Genomic DNA, 26,016 nt, shown 5'->3' with positions numbered 1-26,016 from the left:
GGCACTATGGATTTAGTACTATAATTGTCATGATCATATGTGGAAAACATATGAAATAATTGGGAAAAATGGAGAATATAATGCCTGCATCTAAACTAATATATTACTAGAGCCTTGGAGCCAAGGACTGTGGGTATTTTAGGGGAGCAAAACTTACTACCATAGAATGTCTCTGGTATGCAGATTATTTCGAGCTGAAAACAATCAATGCCCCAAAGAAGAAAAACTACTCAAGAAGAAACTTTGACCTTCCCCCAACTGCCTAAAAGAATTTAGACAGCAGGCCTGTCCCCAGAATAAAGCTATGACCAGAGATAGCTGCAAAGAATATGGGCTAGATGTGATGGTAGTGGGGTAGGGGTGGGGGATAAACAAGGCCTAGAGATCAGGGTCCACTCTATGTTTCATTGTTTCTGCATGGCCAGGAAACATTTATTTAACAAACAGTTTTCTTTTCTACTTTGTTGTGAATTGCCTTCTGCCTCTTTGAAGTCCCAAGCCACTACCCCAACATCTGTTTTTGTCTTTAACTGAAGACAGCATTTAAAGTTGTCTCTTGGGCCATCTGAGGGAGTTAGTTTCCTGAGTATTTCTCATGTATTCGGTAGGTTAATAAACTTCTTAATCTGTCTTTTATTACAGGGAATTTCAGCCAAGAACTCAGAATGGTAGTGGGAAAATTGCTTTTCATAGCTTACACAGACTACACTGTTTTAAGACCTCTCTGTCTTGAGTGACCTTTGACCCTTTCCATGCTTGGCCATCTCAGAGTCATGACACAGTGAACTGGTAGATTTCATATCCTCTATGAAGCCTGCTCTGAAAGTGCCAACCATCCCCTTCTCCATAGTACTTGTGAATCTCATACTTATTCCACCACTGCCTTCATGCCATTTTATTTTCATTATCTGTCTGCACATTGGTCTCTATGAGACTAGGAGCAATTGATTAACAACAAATACAACTGAATCTCTTTTTGGGCCCACAACATCTGGCATAGTGCCTGGTATATAGTAGGCATTTTGTAAACTATTACCAAACTGAGCAGTGCTAAGCAAAGTACCTGTAGATACGTTAAGTTGAACAAAATAGAAATGCTGATTTTAAAATAGAATGTAAAAACCTTTGTGCATACTAGAAAATGAGAATCAAAGCATGTTGCCAAAATACTGTTTTTTGATGTAGAGAAGAGATACAAAAGTTATCTGGACTGCCTTAAGTAATGTACCTTAGAAAACTTGTACTTCTGAGTGAAAAAAACACCCATGCCTGCGGGGCAACCCAAGACGGGTGGGTCATGGTGGAGACGTCTGACAGAACATGGTCCACTGGAGAAGGGAATGGCAAGCCACTTCAGTATTCTTGCCTTGAGAACCCCATGAACAGTATGAAAAGGCAAAATGATAGGATACCAAAAGAGGAACTCCCCAGGTCATTAGGTGCCCAATATGCTACTGGAGGTCAGTGGAGAAGTAACTCCAGAAAGAATGAAGGGATGGAGCCAAAGCAAAAACAATACCCAGTTGTGCATGTGACTGGTGATAGAGGCAAGATCCGATGTTGTAAAGAGCAATATTGCATAGGAACCTGGAATGTCAGGTCCATGAATCAAGGCAAATTGGAAGTGGTCAAACAAGAGATGTCAAGGGTGAATGTCGACATTCTAGGAATCAGCGAACTAAAATGGACTGGAATGGGTGAATTTAACTCAGATGACCATTATATCTACTACTGCGGGCAGCAATCCCTCAGAAGAAATGGAGTAGCCATCATGGTCAACAAAAGAGTCCGAAATGCAGTACTTGGATGCAATCTCGAAAATGACAGAATAATCTCTGTTCGTTTCCGAGGCAAACCATTCAATATCACAGTTATCCAAGTCTATGCCCCAACCAGTAACGGTGAAGAAACTGAAGTTGAACAGTTTTATGAAGACCTACAAGACCTTGTAAAACTAATACCCGAAAAAGATGTCCTTTTCATTATAGGGGACTGGAATGCAAAAGTAGGAAGTCAAGAAACACCTGGAGTAACAGGCAAATTTGGCCTTGGAATGCGGAATGAAGCAGGGCAAAGACTAATAGAGTTTTGCCAAGAAAACGCACTGGTCATAGCAAACACCCTCTTCCAACAACACAAGAGAAGACTCTACACATGGACATCATCAAATGGTCAACACCGAAATCAGATTGATTATATTCTATGCAGCCAAAGATGGAGAAGTTCTATAGAGTCAACAAAAACAAGACCAGGAGCTGACTGTGGCTCAGATCATGAGCTCCTTATTACCAAATTCAGACTTAAATTGAAGAAAATAGGGAAAACCACTAGAACATTCAGGTATGACCTAAATCAGATCCCTTATGATTATACAGTGGAAGTGAGAAATAGATTTAAGGGCCTAGATATGATAGATGAGAGTGCCTGAGGAACTATGGAATGAGGTTCGTGACATTGTACAGGAGACAGGGATCAAGACCATCCCCATGGAAAAGAAATGCAAAACAGCAACATGGCTGTTTAGGGAGGCCTTACAAATAGCTGTGAAAAGAAGAGAGGCGAAAAGCAAAGGAGAAAAGGAAAGATATAAGCATCTGAATGCAGAGTTCAAAGAATAGCAAGAAGAGATAAGAAAGCCTTCCTCAGCGATCAATGCAAAGAAATAGAGGAAAACAACAGAATGGGAAGGACTAGAGATCTCTTCAAGAAAATTAGAGATACCAAGGGAACATTTCATGCAAAGATGGGCTCGATAAAGGACAGAAATGGTCTGGACCTAACAGAAGCAGAAGATATTAAGAAGAGGTGGCAAGAATACACAGAAGAACTGTACAAAAAAGATCTTCATGACCCAGATAATCATGATGATGTGATCACTAATCTAGAGCCAGACATCTTGGAAAGTGAAGTCAGGTGGGCCTTAGAAAGGATCACTACGAACAAAGCTAGTGGAGGTGATGGAATTCCAGTGGAGCTATTTCAAATCCTGAATGATGATGCCGTGAAAGTGCTGCACTCAATATGCCAGTAAATTTGGAAAACTCGGCAGCGGTCACAGGACTGGAAAAGGTCAGTTTTCATTCCAATCCCAAAGAAAGGCAATGCCAAAGAATGCTCAAACTACCGCACAATTGCACTCATCTCACACGCTAGTAAAGTAACGCTCAAAATTCTCCAAGCCAGGCTTCAACAATACGTGAACCGTGAACTCCTTGATGTTCAAGCTGGTTTTAGAAAAGGCAGAGGAACCAGAGATCAAATTGCCAACATCCGCTGGATCATGGAAAAAGCAAGAGAGTTCCAGAAAAACATCTATTTCTGCTTTATTGACTATACCAAAGCCTTTGACTGTGTGGATCACAATCAACTGTGGAAAATTCTGAAAAAGATGGGAATACCAGACCACCTAACCTGCCTCTTGAGAAATCTGTATGCAGGTCAGGAAGCAACAGTTAGAACTGGACATGGAACAACAGACTGGTTCCAAATAGGAAAAGGAGTCCGTCAAGGCTGTATATTGTCACCCTGCTTATTTAACTTCTATGCAGAGTACATCATGAGAAATGCTGGACTGGAAGAAACACAAGCTGGAATCAAGATTGCCAGGAGAAATATCAATAACCTCAGATATGCAGATGACACCACCCTTATGGCAGAAAGTGAAGAGGAACTAAAAAGCCTCTTGATGAAAGTGAAAGAGCAGAGTGAAAAAGTTGGCTTAAAGCTCAACATTCAGAAAATGAAGATCATGGCATCTGGTCCCATCACTTCATGGGAAATAGATGGGGAAACGGTGGAAACAGTGTCAGACTTTATTTTGGGGGGCTCCCAAATCACTACAGATGGTGACTGCAGCCATGAAATTAAAAGACCCTTACTCCTTGGAAGAAAAGTTATGACCAACCTAGATAGTATATTCAAAAGCAGAGACATTACTTTGCCGACTAAGGTCCGTCTAGTCAAGGCTATGGTTTTTCCAGTGGTCATGTATGGATGTGAGAGATGGATTGTGAAGAAGGCTGAGCGCCGAAGAATTGATGCATTTGAACTGTGGTGTTGGAGAAGACTCTTGAGAGTCCCTTGGACTGCAAGGAGATCCAACCAGTCCATTCTGAAGGAGATCAACCCTGGGATTTCTTTGGAAGGAATGATGCTAAAGCTGAAAGTCCAGTAGTTTGGCGGCCTCATGTGAAGAGTTGACTCATTGGAAAAGACTCTGATGCTGGGAGGGATTGGGGGCAGGAGGAGAAGGGGACGACAGAGGATGAGATGGCTGGATGTCATCACAGACTCAATGGACATGAGTCTGAGTGAACTCCAGGAGTTGGTGATGAACAGGGAGGCCTGGCGTGCTGCGATTCATGGGGTCGCAAAGAGTCAGACACGACTGAGTAACTGAACTGAACTGAAAGGACTTTAATGTTGTGATTCTAAGCATTTTGAACTTTATTATATGGATTCACACAAAACTGTAAAGTCATTTTAAATTTATTATAGCTTTTAAGACAGAAACTAGAACCTAAACTTAAAGACAGTTTATCCTTCACTAGCAAATACTTTGTATGCACTAAAAAGAAATGTTCAAACATATGGTCAAATTAAAGCTATGTCTACATTGTCATAAAGAGTTAAGTCAGAAAGAGGAAAACAAATACCACATAATAGTGCTTATATGTAAAATCTAGAAAAATGATACAGATGAACTTATTTGCAAAGGAGAAATAGAAACATAGACATAGAATACAAATGTATGGTTACTGAAGGGGAAGAGGGAGTGAGATGAATTGAGAGACTGGACTGACATGTATAAACTACTATGTATAAAATAGATAACCAATCAGAACCTACTGTTTAGCACAGGGAACTCTACTTAGTGCTCTCTGGTGACCTAAATGAGAAGGAAATCCAAAAAGAGGGGATATATGTATACATATAGCTGATCACTTTGCTGTATAGCAGAAACTAATACAACATTGTGAAACAGCTATACTCCAGTAAAAATTAATAAAAAAACAAAGGAACCCAAAGATGTCTCTATGAATATCATAAAAATATAAATATTCAATAACTGATAAAATTCTGACAATTTCACTCAGTATTTGTCAATGAATATGATATTAAAGTACTTCTCTGAAATGATACAAAAATTTAATTATCCAGTGTTTACTTCTTTAATGATCTGAAGATGAAATGTAGTAAATCTTAAAACATAAATAACATACACAAAATCTTTTAGCAATATATCCTCTGGTATTCTTGTGTTAAGAAGTATAAAAATTCTTGGAACTTTTGAGAAGCAGTCTCATTTTTTGTGGTGAACAATATGCACAAACTTGATTTTCTGTTTTTCTATTTTCCATCTCATCCACAATCATCAATTGATCATCCCTTCTAGATTTCCTACATTTAATGACTCTTCTATGTATGTATCATAAAAAATCTAGTGACTCATTCAGAAATAATCTATATTCACCCATTTTATTGAAAGTATTTTTTATTATTAAATCTGGTTTATTGCCCTGAAATTGCATAAACGACCATAACATTTTGCATTTTTATAATCCTGCCTTTTGTATTCTTATACTACACAATGCATTCACATGCTTTTAAGTGCTTTGGTTGTCTGATTTTAAGTAATTCTTCAAGATTTCCTTTAAACTTTCTTAAATTCTCTTGCCTTGCCCTTAGTGCTTTCGAAGTCGGCTTCCAGCTAGGGCAGCTTGTTTCCCTAATTCTTTGTCATTCATTTGTGGCTTTGTTTTTAAGTTTTTTTCTCTTTTCATCCTTCTTATAGCTCTCCTGATTCCCTCAGTGTCTCCCTGGGGAAAATGCTGGCTGTTTTTCAGGTTTTCCATTATATTTTCTCATATTATTTTCTCCTCCATAGAGCTATTGACTTCATGTTGTTTTCTTGAGGCACTTTTTTCTTTACATGCACCCTAATGTATCAATTTTCTTCCATAGTTTCCATTCTTGTCATAACCTGATATTTATATTTCTCTTCCTCTATTTCCTTCCTGAACTTCCTCATACTTCCTTCCTCTCTTTCATAACTGTTAATTGGTTTTTTTGGCATTCAATAGAACAGAGTCTATTTTCACCAGCTTAGAAATTCTTTTGTCCCTCAAAACAACAGAAGTATTAAGTGCTGCCTTTTCTGAGGCTTTCTTATGGGCTGTTTTCACGTGTTTGTCTCCTCCAGTTACTCACAATCCCTTCCTGAAAAATGCTGTATTCTGGTTCTCTCCACCTGAAATGCTTTTTCATAGAGAATCTACTTTGGGGGTTATTTGAGCTACTATTTTCTGTTGACTCACTTTCTCCTCAAAATATGTCTGGCCCATACCTCAAGACCCTCAGCCACTTACTTCACAATTATGGGCAAAGCACAATGAAGAAACTCAGCCTTGAAGACTAAAACTTTGCTTAGTATGCTCTCACTTTTCATTTATTTCTACAATATGTTGCCACCAATTTTTAATTGTTTCAGTCTCAGAAAAGAATTACCACAAAGCCTCTAGCAGTCCTTATTTTATTGGCAGAGGCATGTCACTCTTATCTACAGAAGGTCAAATATCAAAACCTTCAGATCCTATAAGGAGGTGATATGCCAACTAATTTTCAAGAAAAGATGCCAATCTGATTAAAGTCTAGTGGGAAAAAATTAAAGGGGAACAATTCAGTGTGTTAAAAAAGAAATAGGCCTCAAATGGAATTACTTGTACTAAGCCCTAGGTCAGCAAATTAAGACTTAATACTTGACCTAACTACAGTTACAACCACTCTCAGGAATGTAATCTCAGTTGGTCAGTTTGGAATTTTCAGTGCCAGTAAGATAATCTGCCACATATTCTTCTTCCATCCCCCATAGGTGAAAAGTGAAAGTGAAGTCGCTCAGTCGTGTCCGACTCTTTGTGAGCCCATGGACTGTGGCACTAATGGCACCCCACTCCAGTACTCTTGCCTGGAAAATCCCATGGACGGAGGAGCCTGGTAGGCTGCAGTCCACGAGGTCGCGAAGAGTCGGGCACGACTGAGCGACTTCCCTTTCACTTTTCACTTTCATGCATTGGAGAAGGAAATGGCAACCCACTCTAGTGTTCTTGCCTGGAGAATCCCAGGGACGGGGGAATCTGGTGGGCTTCCATCTATGGGGTCACACAGAGTTGGACACGACTGACGCGACTTAGCATAGCCCCCCTCCCTGCTGCCTTCTGCCCATAAAAGTCTTCCATTTTTTACTACTCACTGGAGCTCCTTTCTATCTGCTAGATGGAATGCTGTCATACTTATGAATCATTCAATAAAGTCAATTAGGTCTTTAAAATTTACTTAGTTGAATTTTGTTTTTTAGCAAGAAGTTCTAGTAATCCTGGAGTAGGGAATGGCTACCCACTCCAGTATTCTTACCTGGAGAATCCCATGGACAGAGGAACTTGGAAGACCACAGTCCATGGGGTTGCAAAGAGCTGAACATGACTGAGCAACTGAAACTTTCTGCTTTTCTAGTAATCCTTGTATGTGAATCCAGGAGGCTCCTGAGGTTCTATAGACAGTTTCTATGCACTTAAAATATGACTTAATAAAATTCAGTTCATGTAACTTCTCAGAAATGTATCTGCTGTCTAAAAGAAGGCAAACGCACACTTATCTCCCATTAACTACTTCAGTGTTTAAAAAAGTTCAGCTATTCACTTAGGTAAGCACATGAGCTCCCAAACTATTCCATTAACTATAATTAGAGTCATGATATATAGCAAAGAGAATAAACCTCCAAAACACTGGCCCCAAAATTTAAATCTAAAATCTTTCTTTGCACCTTATAGAGCAGTTATTTCTTGGTTGGTGCTTTGGCTTTGAAGGACTGTTCTCTGCAAGACTGAAAACTAAAAAAAAAATTTTTTAAATTTTGTTTAGCAGCAAATTGCCTGAAATTGAGCCAGGACAAGAACATGTAATTAATAACTGTCAGACTATGCAAGTAGCTCTGTATTCTAATTAGCTTGTACTTTCACAATTTCTTAGCCAAGTTCCTTCACACTGTGAGCTTTTCCCTGTTGGTTATAAAACTGATTAATTTTGTTTCTGCAGAGAAGACAGGAATTCAAAGCTTGAAGGCTCTCTCCCACTCTGATCCTACCCTGTACGATCTAGTTTAATTCACCTAATTTATCTGTGGTTTATATTTTCATCTTTAAAAAACCAAGATGTTAGTAAATAAAATGTGAAGGCTGACAAAGCATTATGGCAGTGAGAGTTGTGCATTAGAAAACACCAGCACATACATTAAAGAAGCCAAATAGAGAATTCAAAGTAATCAATATTGCTTCATGCATTTCTAAGACACAAGTAAATAACCTAGCTTCTAAGTCTCTTGTGAACCCTAAAAGAGATATATTTTTCAGATGGTCTATAAACAGCAACAACTGATTTATCCAGAAATATAAATTTATTTATATAGGGCAAAATTATTTTATATAGAACAAAATTACACATGGAAAGGAAACAGAACTCATATGATATCACAAAAGTCACATCCACTTCATTAATAACATTGTTTCTCCTTTTAAAAAAACCATGTCTCCTAGTTTCTAATTATTCTTTTAGAAAATGGGTTCTGTTTTGAAACCTTCACTGTGAATTTTTTTCCTGATTTACTCATCAGTAACACCACTATGCAAAAATTGGGGGTCAATTATCAAATCACTGTGGTGAGCCAAAATTTATTGTTAACAAGAAAACAGATGTGTGTGTCAGTGGAAAGCTGAAAATTCATTAGCAATTCAAGAAATTGTTCTACAAAAAACTAATTGGTTAAAAACTAATTTGCAACTATACATCAATAAAAAAACAAATCAGAAATATATTACTGATGGTATATAGGATCTTTTTTTTAATTAATTAATTTTATTTTAGGTTGCACTGGGTCTTTGTTGTTGCACACGAGCTTTCTCTAGTTGCAGTGAGTGGGGGGCTACTCTTCATTGTGCACAGGCTCCGGGCACACGGGTTTAGTTGCTCCCTAGCAGGTGGGGTCTTCCCAGACCAGGGATCAGAACCCATGTCCCCTGCATTGGCAGGTAGACTCTTATCCACTGTACCACCAGGGAAGTCCAGGCATTAGGATTTTTAAAAGAATCCTTCCCATCCCAACCCCAGATGATTTTCCTTTGCAGTCGCAGGAGAGCTGCTGCTCCTTCCTCCTCTTCCCACTTCTGGTGGATCCAGCTGGTTAGGTTAAAGTGGCCAGGTGATTATTTGTATTTTCCTTTAAAAGTAATTTTGTCTTGGACTCTTCATGTTTACTGTAGCAAATCATGAAGTCAGAGAAGAGTATGAAGCAGAAAACAGATGTTTTACATTTTTTTTTCCAACCAACAAGTTAGACTGATGTGCAGTTTTCAGTCTCTGCAGGTTTATAAACCTGTCCTGCTCCTCCTTCTTCAGCATGTCACCTACTGAGGAAGTTGGGTTATTCTTCAGACTGTTGAAGTGTTGTCCCTTTTACTATATATGCTGGGCTGAATGAGAGGCCACAGGGACCAGAGATCTCACAGGGACTTCCAGGGACTTTCAGTCCAGTCATTTTTTTCTTTCTAATTTTGGCTGATCTCTGTCTTCGCTGTGGCACGCAGGCCTCTCCTGTTGCCATGTATGGGTTTCTTGTGTTACAGAGCACATGTTCTAGGGTGCACTGGCTCAGTAGTTGAGGCATGCGGGCTTAACTGCCCCGCAACATGTGGGATCTAAGTCCCCTGACCAGGGATCCCCTGCATTGGAAAGTGAAGTCGCTCAGTCATGTCCAACTCTTTGTGAGTCCATGGACTATAGCCTGCCAGGCTCCTCCATCCATGGAATTTTCCAGGCAAGGATACTGGAGTAGGTTGCCATTTCCTTCTCCAGTATATAGGATCTATATAAACATGACTATAAAAAATCTACTGATGATCTAAAAGGAGATATGTGTGTGTATGTATATATGTATATATATATACACTTGTATATATATAATTTTGTTATTGGATTATACAGTGGACATCAGTATTTTCTCCTCACTTTTTTGTTACTAGTATCTTCATTCTTCTGAGGAACTCAGCTTTCTCTAATCTATATGGTTCTGTGAAAACTCCCTCTCACAACTAGAGGAAGTTGCTTGATCAGTCTCGGTACCTTAGCCCCTTTGTCAGTCTAATGATCCTAGGGATCACGATTTGATCCACATAAATCATTTATAATACTTCCCAATATTTCCAAGGTAGAAATTAAGGGAAAGCATTCTCAGTTCTCCTGGATGATCATCTATGAGGATGGGTCTCTATAGATGTGATAGTCACATTTCCTGACACATGGAACAGCCTAAGAGAATGGGGATAGCATAGGAACATGAGCTGAAATAAGAAATTTAAATAAATGGGAAAAAGAGTGGTTTTGACACGTTTCATTTCCAGGATGCCATCAATTCCAAGTTCTGTAAACTCTCTATTTTAGTTTGGATATAGGAGCACTCTGTTTGCAATATTCAATTAAAATGTTGGAATTGTGTTTCTAAAAATAAACTACTAATTTGGATAAAACTAATATGGTTCAGTACCCTAAATTACAACATCATACACTTTTCTGAAGGAACTTGGAAAGTACACAAATATCATTTTGGTATAGTAACCCCATGAACAAAACAAAAACCAAGAAACAAGCATTTAAAAGACAAGTACATAGAAAATAAAAACATCCAAAAATAAACTGTCCCATTTACTACTCTGAATGGCATCTACCATGTTATATATAAAATACTAACTTGTATTTCCCACAGTAGTTTCAAAATATACATGCTCAGGTTTTTAAAAATGTTGATAAAGATATCAGTTCAGTTCAGTCACTCAGTCGTGTCCGACTCTTTGCAACACCATGGACTGCAACACACCAGGCTTCCCTGTCCATCATCAACTCCCAGAGCTTACTCAAACTCATGGCCATTGAGTCGGTATTGCCATCCAACCATCTCATCCTCTATCATCCCCTTCTCCTCCTTCCTTCAATCTTTCCCAGCATCAGGGACTTTTCCAAAGAGTCAGTTCTTCATGTCAGGTGGCCAAAGTATTGGAGTTTCAGCTTCAGCATCAGTCCTTCCAATGAATATTCAGGACTGATTTCCTTTAGGATTGACTGGTGGGATCTCCTTGCAGTCCAAGGGACTCACAAGAGTCTTCTCCAACACCACAGTTCAAAAGCATCATTCTTCAGCGCTCAGCTTTCTTTATGGTCCAACTCTCACATCCATACATGACTGCTGGAAAAACCATAGCTTTGACTAGATGGACCTTTGTTGGTAAAGTAATGTCTCTGCTTTTTAACATGCTGTCTAGGTTGATCATAGCTTTTCTTCCAAGGAGCAAGCATGTTTAAATTTCATGGCTGAAGTCATCATCTGCAGTGATTTTGGAGCCCTCAAAAATAAAGTCTCTCACTGTTTCCATTGTTCCCCCATCTATTTGCCATGAAGTGATGGGACCAGATACCATGACCTTAATTTTCTGAATGTTGGGTTTTAAGCCAAATTTTCACTCTCCTCTTTCACTTCCATCAAGAGGCTCTTTAGTTCTTCTTTGCTTTCTGCATAAGCCTGGTGTTATCTGTGTATCTGAGGTTATTGATATTTCTCCTGGCAATCTTGATTCCAGCTTGTGCTTCATCCAGCTGGGCATTTCACATGATGTATTCTGCATATGGCTCAGACGGTTAAGCATCTGCCTACAATGCAGGAGACCTGGGTTCGAGCCTTGGGTCAGGAAGATCCCCTGGAGAAGGAAATGGCAATCCACTCCAGGACTATTGCCTGGAAAATCCCATGGACAGAGGAGCCTGGTAGGCTACAGTCCATGGGGTCACAAAGAGTTGGACATGACTGAGCGACTTCACTTCACTTCATTCTGCATATAAGTTAAATAAGCAGGGTGACAATATACAGCCTTGACCTAATCCTTTCCTGATTTGGAACCAGTCTGTTGTTCCATATCCAGTTCTAACTGTTGGTTCTTGACCTCCATACAGATTTCTCAGGAGGCAGATAAGGTGGTCTGGTATTCCCATCTCTTTAAGAATTTTCCACAGTTTGTTGTGATCCACACAGTCACAGGCTTTGGCATAATCAATAAAGCAAAAGTAGATGCTTTTCTGGAACTATCTTACTTTTCCGATGGTCCAATGGATGTTTGCAATTTGATCTCTGATTCCTCTGCCTTTTCTAAATCCAGCTTGAACATCTGGAAGTTCATAGCTCATATACTGTTGAAGCCTGGCTTGGAGAATTTTGAGCATTACTTTGCTATCTCATGAGATGAGTGCAATTGTGTGGTAGTTTGAGCATTCTTTGGCATTGCTTTTCTTTGGGATTGGAATGAAAACTGACCTTTTCCAGTCCTGCGGCCACTGCCGAGTTTTCCAAATTTGCTGCCATATTGAGTGCAGCACTTTCACGGGATCATCTTTCAGGATTTGAAAAAGCTCAACTGGAATCCCATCACCTCCACTAGCTTTTTTCGTAGTGATACTTCCTAAGGCACACTTGACTTCACATTCCAGGATATCTGGCTCTGGGTGAGTGATCACACCATTGTGGTTATCTGGGTCATGAAGATCTTTTTTGTATAGTTCTTCTGTGTATTGTTGCCACCTCTTCTTAATATCTTCTGCTTCTGTTTGGTCCATGCCATTTCTGTCCTTTATTGTGCCCATCTTTTCATAAAATGTTCCCTTGGTATCTCTAATTTTCTTGAAGAGATCTCCAGTCTTTCCCATTCTATTGTTTTCATCTATTTCTTTGCATTGATCACTGAGGAAGGCTTTCTTATCTCTCCTTGCTATTCCTTGGAACTCTGCATTCAAATGGGTATATCTTTCCTTTTCTCCTCTGCCTTTTGTTTCTCTCCCTTTCTCAGCTATTTGTAAGGCCTTCTCAGACAACCACTTTGCCTTTTTGCATTTCTTTTTCTTGGGGATGGTCTTGATCACTGCCTCCTGTACAATGTCACGAACCTCCATTTGCATGTTATAGATATCACAAAGTATTAATAAAAAATTCAGCTAAAATTCTCTCCTTGAATTATATATTTTTTTCATGTAAGGTACAGCAATAAGACCTAAGCTATGAAAATGTAGACTTGATATTTCCAAGGATGTATAGATATTAATGCAGTTTATCACTGCCTGAAGTCTGTATCCTGATGGAATAGGATAATACTCTTTTTCAATGATCTGTTTAAATATCATCTGCTGGGAAATAATCATACTTCTTTGTTCTTGAAAGAAATTTGACCTTTAATGAGGAAAAATGTAATGTATTGAAAGTAATTATTGAAGGAAAATTAAGTTTTCCCTCATTGATCTTATATAGACAACTATTTGCATCAAGAATGTTTTTAAATCCAATAACTAATTAATTAGGGGAAAAAACCTTCAGTATAAGAGCTAGTCAGAGAGTCACTCTCAGCATTATACAGAATTGGTTATTCACCTTTGTTTGTTTTTGAAACTCTTTATGTGAAACTAGGTTTATTTATTTATTTAGCCATACTTTGTGGATTGCAGAATCTCATTTCCCCAACCCCAGTCCCTGGCCATGAAAGCCTGGAATCCTAACCACTAGGCTACCCCTTAACTCCCTGGTTCTCCTCCTTTATATAAGAATATGCTGACCAAAATATCTATATATGAAAAGGTTCCAACAGAGTATAAGGGCCCTGACTTCATTTTCTTGAATGTCAGGATTCTGCAAAAGCAGAAAACAGTTTTGTGCTAGGAAAAATTATCTGAATCTATTTGTGAATTTTCTATGCCATTGTAGTTGGGTAGTAGAAAATCTACTACCAATGAGCACTTAATTTTGAGTTTAATAAACAAGGAGAAACAGAAAGCACAATATAATAAAAAGGTGATGCAACTCAAATGCATAAGGTAGGAGCATTCTACTTTTCCTTTTTTTTTTTCTTGGAAGCATCCTAGTTTTGAAAAGGGGTGGGGAACTCTCTACCTCCAGACTGTAAACTACTTGAATGCACAGAATATGCTTTTGTTTTCATTGTATTCAGCATAGAGCCTGGTATCCATTCAATTTTCAAAAGATGTTCTTTTGATTGCATTGAATGTCAAATTCAAATAAGTTTCAGTAATTTAAAAAAAGGGCATAATTTGTTACCAAGCCTGCAGCTGTTAAACATTGCTCTCAAATTTCATAGTGACATGGTATAGCTAGGGAACACTCTGATGCTCACCTTCTCTGGAGAATGAGGTTGGAGTCTCATAAGATCAAAGTGTGGATACAGTTCTACCTGTGATCTTGCACAAGATAAGATATCGTTGGCAAAGTCTTCAGTGTTCCACTTCCTAATGGCCCATCTGTGTACTTCCTTTTAGCCAGAGGTCTGCGTCATGTAGGAAGGCTTCCTTGATTGTTCCTACTCAGTAATCACTGCCAGTCATGTTTATATTTCATGTTTTCAATCGAAGTGAGAGTTAAATTCCTTTAAGCAGACATGTAGATAGTGATGACATCCAGTCCTACATTCCACGGTTCAGGAATGCATTATCAACAATCAGTTGAAGAAAATACTATCTGTATTACTTGGTTGCTAAGATGGTTATCATTGAAAATAGAGTATGCATGGAAAATACCTTACACATATTAAGGGTTATATATGAATATTTGTTGAATAAAAATGAATGATAAATTTATATTTTAATTATGATTGCACTTACTTTATAATTACTATTTCACTATTATGATAGATTACATTCACCTCAAACTTCAGTTTTGAGAGACAGGGAATACTATAAAAGTCTTGTCATGTTTATCATTATGACATTATAATCTGTGAACAACACGTGGCTTAAACATTGTGTTGTTTAGAAGAAGAGATGATATGAGTAAAGTACTTAAATTTGTACGTGCACTTCAAAATACTTAAATTCAAAACATTACTTCTTTGTTATACCTTAAGGAGTTTTAACAGTTTCAGTGTCTGAGAGAGTTCACAATCCATTGATTACAATCAGCTGGTCAGTCTTCTATCCCAAGGAAAACAATCATAGTGACAGTTGCCACTCTGGCCTCCTCCCTGTATTTTTAACCATGGAGGAGGACGAGTGAGCACCTGCCTCCTAGATTTTAGATTGGAATTATTTCTTGAACAAATCAGGATTCTTTATACTATGGCAGAATAAACCTTCTGAAAATGGCTGGGTGAGACTCCCCTAGCAGCTGTGTCCATACTCTGATCATGATGTTTTACTTAAAAAACAAATTCCTCATGGAACTTGTAAATAGAATTTAACAATGCATACAGTTTAGTCATCAGTAATTGCATTTGAAATTTTTTCCACATCATTCTATCTCAATAGAAGTAAATAAAAGTTTGATCAGAATATTCATAGAGCTATTTTTTTGGTAACAAGAAAAGCCATTTATTTTTCTTTTCACAATAAAAATAATGTACAAAATGAATATTCATTTATGGAGCTGCTCAAGCAAAAGTAAAACCCCAAACCTTAAAAATCATCAAGGATATTCATTCTTAGAATATTATTGAAAGAGATGACATAGTATTAGGTACTGTAATGAGATAATATTACATCATGGACAAAAACATTACAAGTGATCACTTTTAAAGTTGTTTAAGAATTCCGTTTACAACATAGTTGATCTATGTATTTACTAACTTACAGGCCCAGGGACTGTATATCTCATACCTCTGCTTTTCATTAATGGATAGTGACAGATGCTGTTAGATCCCTGTTTGAAGGTATTAAAACTGACAAACTGTGTCCCTTAAATTATGAATTTCTTTATCGTATTGAACTGTCAGGCTCTTTTGTTGCTGCCTGTCAACTTGTTCTCAATACATGGTTCAGGAAATGAGTAGGCTCACATGAGCTCATCTGAGAGGGCAATCCCCATTTCTGAAATTCTCTAAGTAGGTTTGTTTAGAAAAACCTGTGAAACATTCCATTTAATCAGTCATTTCCTTCTGCTTTAAAAAGACAAAGTAATAGTTTGGCTATCTGATGCAAAGAACTGACTAGAAAAGACCCTGATGCTGGGAAAGATTGAGGGCAGGAGGAGAAGGGGGTGACAGAGGATGAGATGATTTCATGGCATCATTGACTCAATGGACATGCATTTGAGCAAACTCCAGGAGATAGTGAAGGACAGGGAAGCCTGGCATGCTGCAGTTCATGAGGTCACCAAGAGTCAGACATGACTGAGAGAATGAACAACAACAGCAAATCTATTTATAACTTTGTTACAGAGCCCACTCAGTTGCTCTGAAACACCATGGATGCAGATCTATCTTCTTATGATGCTTTCTATCCTAGAAAAGTTTCATGTCTATTCAGGAAAAAAGAAAGGACCCATCATCTTGTTAGTCTCAAGTCATATTCCTTTCTTTTTGTTATTACACTCATTCTCCCTTAAGCCAACCTTGGATATTTTCAATTGCAATTGCATTGCCGTTTTAAAAACAAGTTTGCCTTGCTCAGAAGTCTGAGCTTTTCAAGTTATCTATGGCTGGGTACCCCTCCAGATCTGTGTGACTTAACATCTTCATTTTCCTTCACTTGTCTTATGCCTGGCCCCTTTCAACAGCTCTTTCTGTAAGATGTCACCAGTCTCTAGAAGTCTGGGAATGAGGCATAGAATTTGGATCACACTCTTATTTTACCAGAACAATGGTTAAACACACTCACACAGAAAATGAGTAGAAGTTTGAATTGTGTTTACTTCTACATCCTAAAATAATTGAGGAAATAATTTACTTCCAAACTTGGCCTTAATTTTAAAATACACTTAGTGAGTGATGTCTGTGGGTTAATATTTCAGTAGATTGTCAAGTGATTCCATATGCCTTTTGCTTTTCCTTCTCCCATTTCCCCACTTTTAGTCAGAAGTTTTTGAAGTTTAAATATTTTGTAAATCAAGGTGTAGATACTCTACTATTACTGGTAGCAGGCTGCAGTCCATGGGGTTGCAAAGAGTCGGGCACAGCTGAGCGACTAACACTTACTTACTTATTTAGTACTTTTACAGATTTAAATGTATAGGAGTATGTATTTCTGAAGAAAAATTCACTGATAATTTAAATTTTCAATGAGACTACCTGGAGAGCTGGTAGAAATTTCTTAAGACTTGGAATTCACTTGGAACATTTTCCTGAAAGGACTTCAGTTTTCTGTTCCATGCATGCTAAGCTGCTAGGGTACATGCATGCTAAGTCACTTCAGTCATATCCAACTGTTGGCAACCCTATGGACTATATGCCGCCAGGCTCCTCTGTCCATGGGATTCTCCAGGCAAGAATACTGGAGTGAGTTGCCATTTCTTTCTTCAGGGGATCTTCTCGACCCAGGGATCAAACCTGCATCTCTTATATCTCCTGCATTGACAGGTGGGTTCTTTACCAGTAGCACCACCTGGGAAGACTTAACCATGCAAAAAGTAAGGGGAAACCCCTTATAGCAATGTTTACACCATTCTATGTGTAAAGTTACAATATGGAGAAAATAAATACCCTCAGTTCTAAATTCAATAATTTGTTTTCCTTTCAGCAGTCATTTATGATCAAACATCTATTATAGCTCCTCTTTCTTCTGTTACTTCTGTTTTTCATTCAACTATTCTTTATAAAATCTTGACTTCTCTCTCTTTCATCCCCTCCCACTGCAACCATGACCACCACTAACAATACTGAAGGCAAACAGGCGAACTTGCAGCTAGATTTAAATATATCCTGGCACTTCTACCAAAAATAATTTGTCTCTGTTTTATGACCTGCCAAACATAAATGAACTAAGTAACAACTTAAAAGTTGTTAATATCTGATCTTGTATTTTATATCTACTATATGAAGAAGTCTCAGATTTATTTTTGGATAGCATTCCACAATTTTAAAGACAGAATAAATATTAGATCAGTAAAAAATTTTCTCTTGCTCCTCAGATTCTTTTTAGACTAGATTTACCTCCAGCTTCTCCAGTTAATGGAGTGGAGCATCCATGTGCAGAAGGGTGTATAATCCATTCTGATGATTTAGAACCACTTTCCCCTCTCCTTGCAATAGGAAAAACTGTCAAAGGAACTGGGCCTACAGCCTTGAACCTGCTGGACTCACAGAAGACATATCAGCCTCCTTGAGTTGGCCACCTCATGCGAAGAGTTGACTCATTGGAAAAGACTCTGATGCTGGGAGGGATTGGGGGCAGGAGGAGAAGGGGACGACCCAGGATGAGATGGCTGGATGGCATCACGGACTCGATGGACGTGAGTCTGAGTGAACTCCGGGAGATGGTGATGGACAGGGAGGCCTGGCGTGCTGTGATTCATGGGGTCGCAAAGAGTTGGACACGACTGAGCGACTGAACTGAACTGAACTGAACTTAGTTGGTAGAGTCCTTTGTTCAGTTGCTACAACTTTCTCTCCAGAGAGCATCATCTGTCCTTATAGATTAGAACTGGGAACAGAGCAAGCTCTCTGATATCAGAATGGGGAATAGGCCTGCCTCAGTTGTGAGAGGAGAAGGCAATGGCACCCCACTCCAGTACTCTTGCCTGGAAAATCCCATGGACAGAGGAGCCTGGTAGGCTGCAATCCATGGGGTCACTGAGAGTTGGACATGACTCAGTGACTTCACTTTCATGCATTGGAGAAGGAAATGGCAACCCACTCCAGTGTTCTTGCCTGGAGAATCCCAGGGACAGCAGAGCCTGGTGGGCTGCCGTCTATGGGGTCGCACAGAGTTGGACATGACTGAAGCGACTTAGCAGCAGCAGCAGCAGCAGCAGCAGCAGCAGCAGCAGCAGCACAGTTGTGAGAAGTGACAAAGGAGACTGGTGCATGGGATCCAGTTTTGCCAGCTGAGCTGACCGGAGACTTGATTATCTATGGTGGGCTGCCGTCTCTGGGGTTGCACAGAGTCAGACACGACTGAAGCAACTTAGTAGCAGCAGCAGCAGCAGCACAAGAGCAGTTTTCACACTATGAAGATATGCAATACCAGCTTCTCCTGGAAGGGTCCCCAACCATTCTGGGATTGCATCATTATCAGAAGGAAAGAAAATAATGGCCTGAATCCAATTAGGAAATAAAGGAATTTGCTGGGAAAAGTTTCAAGTTAACTTAACAAATGTTTGCTGGTTTGGATTCACTTACCAGCAATAAATACTTTTTTGACCAGGAAGAAGCACACGATCCCAAGCTGTTTAACAACAATGTCCCTGGAAACACAGGTGATGGGAGTCATTGCTATGGAAGTAGAGCAGGAAAGGAACTTTAGAGATCCTTTCCATAGTCCTTAGTAGAGTCCCTTGCCCAAAGTAATCTCACCATAAAATGAGGAACAGATGAATCTAATTTGCTCATTTTTTTTACAGGTGAAGGAAATAAAGCCAAAGGGAAGAAGCAATTTACTCAGTAACATAAACTTGACCAGTGGCAGAGCCAGGATAAAAGACCAGAATTTCTAAGTCCTTAGTGATTGTTCTTTCTACCACACTCTTCTTTGTATTCTGTCATTTTCACTGTTGATTGATCAGCAGTGAACTTTAATCATCTCCATCCCTAGAACTTTGTCCATGTGACTTCATGCCTGCAAAGTCTCTAATAGAGCAACTGCTTAAACTAGCCTCAATATCTCTAATTCACATCCACTTATCTGAGTTCCCACAGTACTTATTGCCTGCACCACATATTTAGAATTTTAATGCAAAGAAATATGGATTATTTTGCAATGATTTTGTATACATTTCTTTTGTTATTAATAGGTTTGTATGCTCCTCTGGGTAAGAGACATTTGCTTATAGTTCTTTCGCATATGTCAGCATCTAACTCTTAGGTTTGTATGGGTGCAGAAAAAAATAGAATACGCATGTAACTTAGCATCCAAACAGGGACACTTTTGAGTGTCAAAGTATTCATATTTGCTTAATAAGTATAAGCTGTAGCTATACTGGACAAACTGGAAAGTATGGTCTCCCTAACAACAGTCGGCTTGCTCAACACATGTCCAATTAGAATCAGTCACTGATGATTGTGCAATTGTCCAACTATGGGACATATAGTTTACATTATTACACTGAGTGGAATTATTTCTACAGTAGTAATCACTGAAAAAATCATGAACGTTGTGGAATTCTATTTACTGAATAAGTATACATCTGTGTTATTTATTTACAAGTTATTATGAACATGTCCACAAAATATTCATTTGTTGCCTTAAGGTTGTAAGGATAAGTTAAACGGAAAATTTCTGTTGGTCCAGTTTTAATCATTTCCATATTGAACATGTGGATTGAGTGAAAAAAATGACATTCTCTCTAATTCTTTCCTGATGGTAAAATATGAAATCTGATGGTTTTCATGTGGGGTAGGTGAGGCAGGATGCTGTTAGGAGCTATGGACAAAAAGGCCTAAATTGGAAGTTTAAAAGTAGATTTAAATTTGAACACTCTATTCAAAAATTTCAAGACATTTAGTGATTCTTTTGGGATAAAATATAGAGACATTAATAATGCAAACAAAGTCCATGATAAATTTATATACAACAAATGACTGACTAAAATTTTATAGCATTTACCCACCATCACACTATATATTAACTTAATGAAATAAATCTTTACTTTGATGTTTTAAGACATAAACAAGGTTTTTGATAAAATTTTCAAAATGTAAATATGTATTTTTCTCTTCAGATATGTAATGGTTCCAGACATCCCAGACAGAACAGTCAATAGTTTTGATTTATTAATATTTCCAAATTAGAGGTTTAGTGATAAAAATTCCCTGCAGCAGAATGAATATTAAGCAGCTTGAACAATGGCAGTTACACCATCTGCTTCAGATAGAAATTTGCTGTCTTGACAGTAACAAAGGACAAATAGGCAAAACAGATAACATCAGGCCAGCAAGAGGGTAAATGCAACAAGGGAAGCAGCATTTCCTAGATAAATTGCATTTTCTTATGAATACTACATTCTATACTAAATAACACTTCATTCAAATGTAAGCAGATGTTTATCAAAGAGAATTCATACTCTTTATCACAAAAATTGCTTTATATTATCAGATAATCTAAATAATCATACTTTTCAATCCTCATAATTTTAAATTAAAGTACACAAGCAAGAAAAGAAAATAATTACATGGGAAACAAAATAGCATGTTGCCCTTAGGAAAAATTCTGAGAACAGACATTATATTGACAGATTCTCACCTACCCACATGGACTTCCAAGACAAGACCCTAGATTATATTGTTTTAGGAAACTAAGTTTTAAAAATCTATTTAAAAGACTATCTCCCCACATCCTGTTATCAGTGTAATATCTGTGTATATGTCTGGGGAGGTTTGGTGAAAGTCACTCAATTGTGTCTGACTCTTTGTGACCCCATGAACTATATAGTCCATGGAATTCTCCAGGCCAGAATACTGGAGTGGGTAGCTTTTCTCTTCTCCAGGGGATCTTCCCAACCCAGGAATCGAACCCAGGTCTCCCACATTGCAGGTGGATTCTTTACCAGCTGAGCCACCAGGAAAGCCCAAGTATACTGGAGTGGCTAGCCTATAACTTCTCCAGTGAATCTTCCTGACCCAGGAATTGAACCAGGGTCTCCTGCATTGCAGGCAGATTTTTCACCTGCTGAGGTACCAGGAAAGCCTGGGGAGGTGTGGAGGGATGTTCAAATAGCATTTGTTCTGCATTAAAATAATAAGGGGAAAATAAAACTTACCATTGTAACACATTAATTCACAAGGTTAGTAGATCATATGAATATCTTGCTATATGTCTAAGAATTTTAATTTCATTTTTTTAAAAAAATAGGCCAATTTCTGGAACCTCAGAACAAGGAAATTTACATAAAGGCACATGGCCCATTTTCTCCTTCCATTTTGTATCATTCACATAGTTGATGTTCAGATTTCTTTCATCTTTGGTTCAGTAGTGGCAGTAAAGATGACAGTTGAAAGACAGTTGAAAGAGAAATTTTTAAATACATACAATGTAAAAAGTCAATTCCTTCCAATTGTCAGAAAAAAAATGTGTCATAGTTTTTATTTGGTCTTGTATTTCAGTCAACAAGGATTTATTTGTGCTGAGTCACTTCAGTCTTGCCTGACTTTTTGTGATCCCATGGACTGCTGCCCACCAGACTCCTCTGACCATGGAATTTTCTAGGCAAGAATACTGGAGTGGGTTGCCATTTCCTTCTCCAGGAGATCTTCCCAACCTGGGGATTGAACCCGAATTTCTTACATCTCCTGCATTGGCAGGTGGGTTCTTTACCACTAGTGCCACCTGGGAAAACCTCATCTAAAGTTTTAAATTTAAATAAAAGGATTGATTAAGTTCAACATGTATTTTTCACTGATACATTTCATCTCAATTGTCTGAAAATAGTAAATTTATAATGAGCTGCAAGTTTTGTACATTATTTTACAGTGTTGGTCTAATTATGAAAATGCTGTCATGACCTAAGGTTAGACCTGTAAGCCCAGTGTCCTTGATGGTTGAGGACGCTAAAGACATTTCCTAAGAAGGCAAGTTACCATCCACAATTTTAATACACACAAAAACTATGAGGTCTTACTTCAAAAATACTAAGTTAAGTAACTTACCATGAATTCATCGCTCACAAACTAATCTTTCCTGGATTTTAAGTGAGTTTTCAGTTTATGTTTTACTTGCCACAGAAAATAGTGCCATGTTTATGTGGTACTAAAACAGGGTGTTTAATTTTCTAGATCTTTCTTCAAGTCCTGGTTATAAGAATTAATGAGTGACTTCACAGGTAACTTACGTGAATTTTTCTGTCAGCATTTATTGAGCTTCTACTTAATGCAAGTTACAAGGCTAGAGGCTATAGTAAATACTAAGATGTATGAGAATATAGGGTCTTTGCTTTCAAGGAGCTAACAACTTAGCTCTTAACAACAAAATGAGTACAAAAAAGTGGGAAACTGGTTATTGCCAAATGATGGGGACATGAGTATTCAAAGATATTATGAAGGAAAGAAGGGGCTAGGAATGGGTCCTGAGCGAAGATCTAAATTACAAGAAATTAGAGAAGAAATTCTGTCAGCACTAGGCTTAAGCATATTTTTACACTATCTGCAGGGAATGAAGAGGCAGGGGAAGGCTAGTTTGTCAGAAAACAGGTAAGGATATGGGGTAAATAAAATACACAGGAGCCCAAACTTGTAAGATAATTATAATCTCAATTTTGTCACATCAAGAGGAGAGAACAATTTCTCTTTCCTGTCCTAGCACTTAATGGGCAATTTGCCAGGGAATTTAAATAAATTTATCTTGTAATGTTGTCACCATGAGAATCTTAGATCATTCCAGTACTGTCAAGCTTATTTTATGTACTTTGGACACTGAGTCTTTGAGGGTTAATGTGAATTGCTAAGAGCTACACAGCTAGTAACTATGATGATAATAAACAATAATGGTGACAACATTTATTGAGTACCTGCTATTAAGCTGATTTAGACATAGTCACTGTTATCTGGTAGTAGAAGATACTGAGCTGCTTGCTTGATCTCTCCACCTCCTCACTTTTCTTAGGCAGGGTCCCAGGACCCTGGAGATATGTACCCACCTGCATGCAGGAGTAGCCCACAGTGTGACTCTCCCAGCTTTCCAGATGGACTTATTTTTGCACTGTTCTATGCCCAGTTGGTCAAGGAGGAGCCCAGTGGGTCATTTGCCAGTGCTGTTGACAGTGGAGCTAGGGTTGGGACCCTGTGTTTTATGCCGAAGGACCAGCTTGTACGAGGGTGTGGATTGGAGACCTGGAATATTGCAGGATCCATTGCTTCATTCCATCAGCATGAAGACCACACACATGGGTCAGCTTCAGTTAAAAGAAATGTGAGCTTAGAATCAAGCAGATCTGGGTTCAGAATCCAGGAACTAGCCTTGGAAACTTACTAAAGCCCTCTTGCCTTGTGTTCCCTTATATGTTAAGTGGGGTCAATAATAACCACTTCATTGCCTGTTAACTCTTGGGAGAGTTAGCAGAAATAACTTGTAGAGTCCAGTCGAGTACCTGACATTAGGTGTTCAGTGAAAGTCAAAGTCGCTCAGTCATGTCTGACACTTTGCGACCACATGGACTATACAGTCCATGGAATTCTCCAGGCTAGAATACTGGAATGGGTAGCCTTTCCCTTCTCTAGGGGATCTTCCTAACCCAGGGATTGAAGCCAGGCCTCCTGCATTGCAGGCAGATTCTTTACCAACTGAGCTATAAGGGAAGCCCAAATGTTCAATAAATAACAGTTGTTGTCATAAATGAATGTCTCCCATGTCACCAATGGCAATTCTCTTTCAAACTACCAGAAATTAGTTTAAAATTTTTGGACATTTTTTAGTTGATAATTCTACATTTTATATTTGTCTTATAATTTTTTTTTTACAAAAAGCCAAGTTGCTTTACATTGGACCACCAGGGAAATCCCTATACCTAATTGTTTATGTTGGCTTAAGTGTTAAATATGACTGTTTAAAATTGCCTAAAGTTTCCTGATGAGAATTTGTAGATCATTACTTTGAAATTATGTAAAAGACAAAGGCACATTTTTTCCTATGCATTTGGAGGGAACTCATTCTCCCAAGCGTACAACACAGAAAACTGTCCATTTTCTGCACCTTGCATTTTTTCTCCTGGTTGTGACTAAAATTTATCAATTGAAGCAGACATTGGCAAATAATCATTATTACTTCTTTCGTCATTATTTGCTTCATTAAGTTGTTGATAAAATTCTATGAACCAAGCCCTAGTCTAAATGTATAATGTTCCTATTTTTTAAAAGCCTATCTCTTCTAGTTTTGCCCTAGCTTATGCTGCCTTACCAAATGATGCCCCATTTGGTAGCTTGGGAGCTCACCCATCCTAGAATTTGAGAAATAGTCTGACTGTAAGCACATAGTGTTAGTCACTCAGTTGTGTCCAACTCTTTGTGACCCCAGGGACTGCCGCCCACCAGGCTCCTCTGTCCATAGGATTTTCCAGGCAAGGATACTGGACTAGGTTGCCAACTCCCCTTCTCCAGGGGATCTTCCCGACCCAGGGATCGAACCTAGTTATCCTGCACTGCAGGTGGATTCTTTACCATCTGAGCTATGAGGGAAACCCATAAGTGCATGCTGCTGCTGCTGCTAAGTCGCTTCAGTCATGCCCGACTCTTAGCGACCCCATGGACTGCAGCCTACCAGGCTCCTTCGTCCATGGGATTTTCCAGGCAAGAGTACTGGAGTGGGTTGCCATTGCCTTCTCCGCCATAAGTGCATAAGACTGGATTAATTATAACCATTGGTATGTGAATCACCATTATCATTTCAGCAAACATGTCTCCATTGGCAAAATTGGTTAATCAATCAAAAACTAAAACAATATGTTGTATACACATTGTGAATATTCAGTTTTAGGAGATAATGCCAACTTTTTTCATCAAGTAGTTGTACAATGTATACTTCTGCTAATAATACATAGTTATTGATCTACATTCCCTCAAATGCCTGGTTCTTTCAAACTTTAAAAATGTTATCAGTACAGCAAGTATAAAAAGTTCGATTTCCTTCTTGCCTGCCCTCCCTGGATAAGGAAGTTCCATTACCGAAGTTGAGGTTTAGAACTTTTCCTACATGCCTGAAACCGAATGGAATCAAATAGATGAACATTCTCAGCAAAATGAGAATTACTGGTGATATTCTAGGCCTGTTATGGTGAAAGGTTTTTAAAATTGAGGAGGAAGAAAACAATTTAAAAATAAGCAGTACCCAATTTAAGAACAGAGGAAAAAGTGTGTACTCCAAAATTTACAGTGCAGTGAGGCTTATCTATGACTCATAAAGAACATATTTTCCTGCCTAAAATTCTAGAATAATGGCAAATTGAAATATGAATTTGCACTTGTTTCTGTTTTTCCAATAAAGGAGACATTTCTAAACTGTTGGTTAACCTGT

At 38.4% G+C, this 26,016-nt stretch overlaps 1 non-coding gene across 1 annotated transcript; it reads right to left on the bottom strand.

Annotated features, from left to right (window-relative positions):
- Window positions 1-23,635: 23,635 nt before the first annotated feature.
- On the bottom strand, window positions 23,636-23,764 carry LOC120882702. Its single transcript, XR_005725562.1, has one exon. It is a non-coding gene; the product is annotated as a small nucleolar RNA SNORA35 (small nucleolar RNA).
- Window positions 23,765-26,016: the final 2,252 nt, after the last annotated feature.

The sequence above is a fragment of the Oryx dammah genome, unplaced genomic scaffold (genome assembly GCF_014754425.2).
Source record: "Oryx dammah isolate SB20612 unplaced genomic scaffold, SCBI_Odam_1.1 HiC_scaffold_23, whole genome shotgun sequence".
Classification (NCBI taxonomy): Eukaryota; Metazoa; Chordata; class Mammalia; order Artiodactyla; family Bovidae; genus Oryx; species Oryx dammah.
The sequence above is the reverse complement of the archived record's forward strand: the minus strand, read 5'-3'. Positions and strand labels throughout refer to the sequence as shown.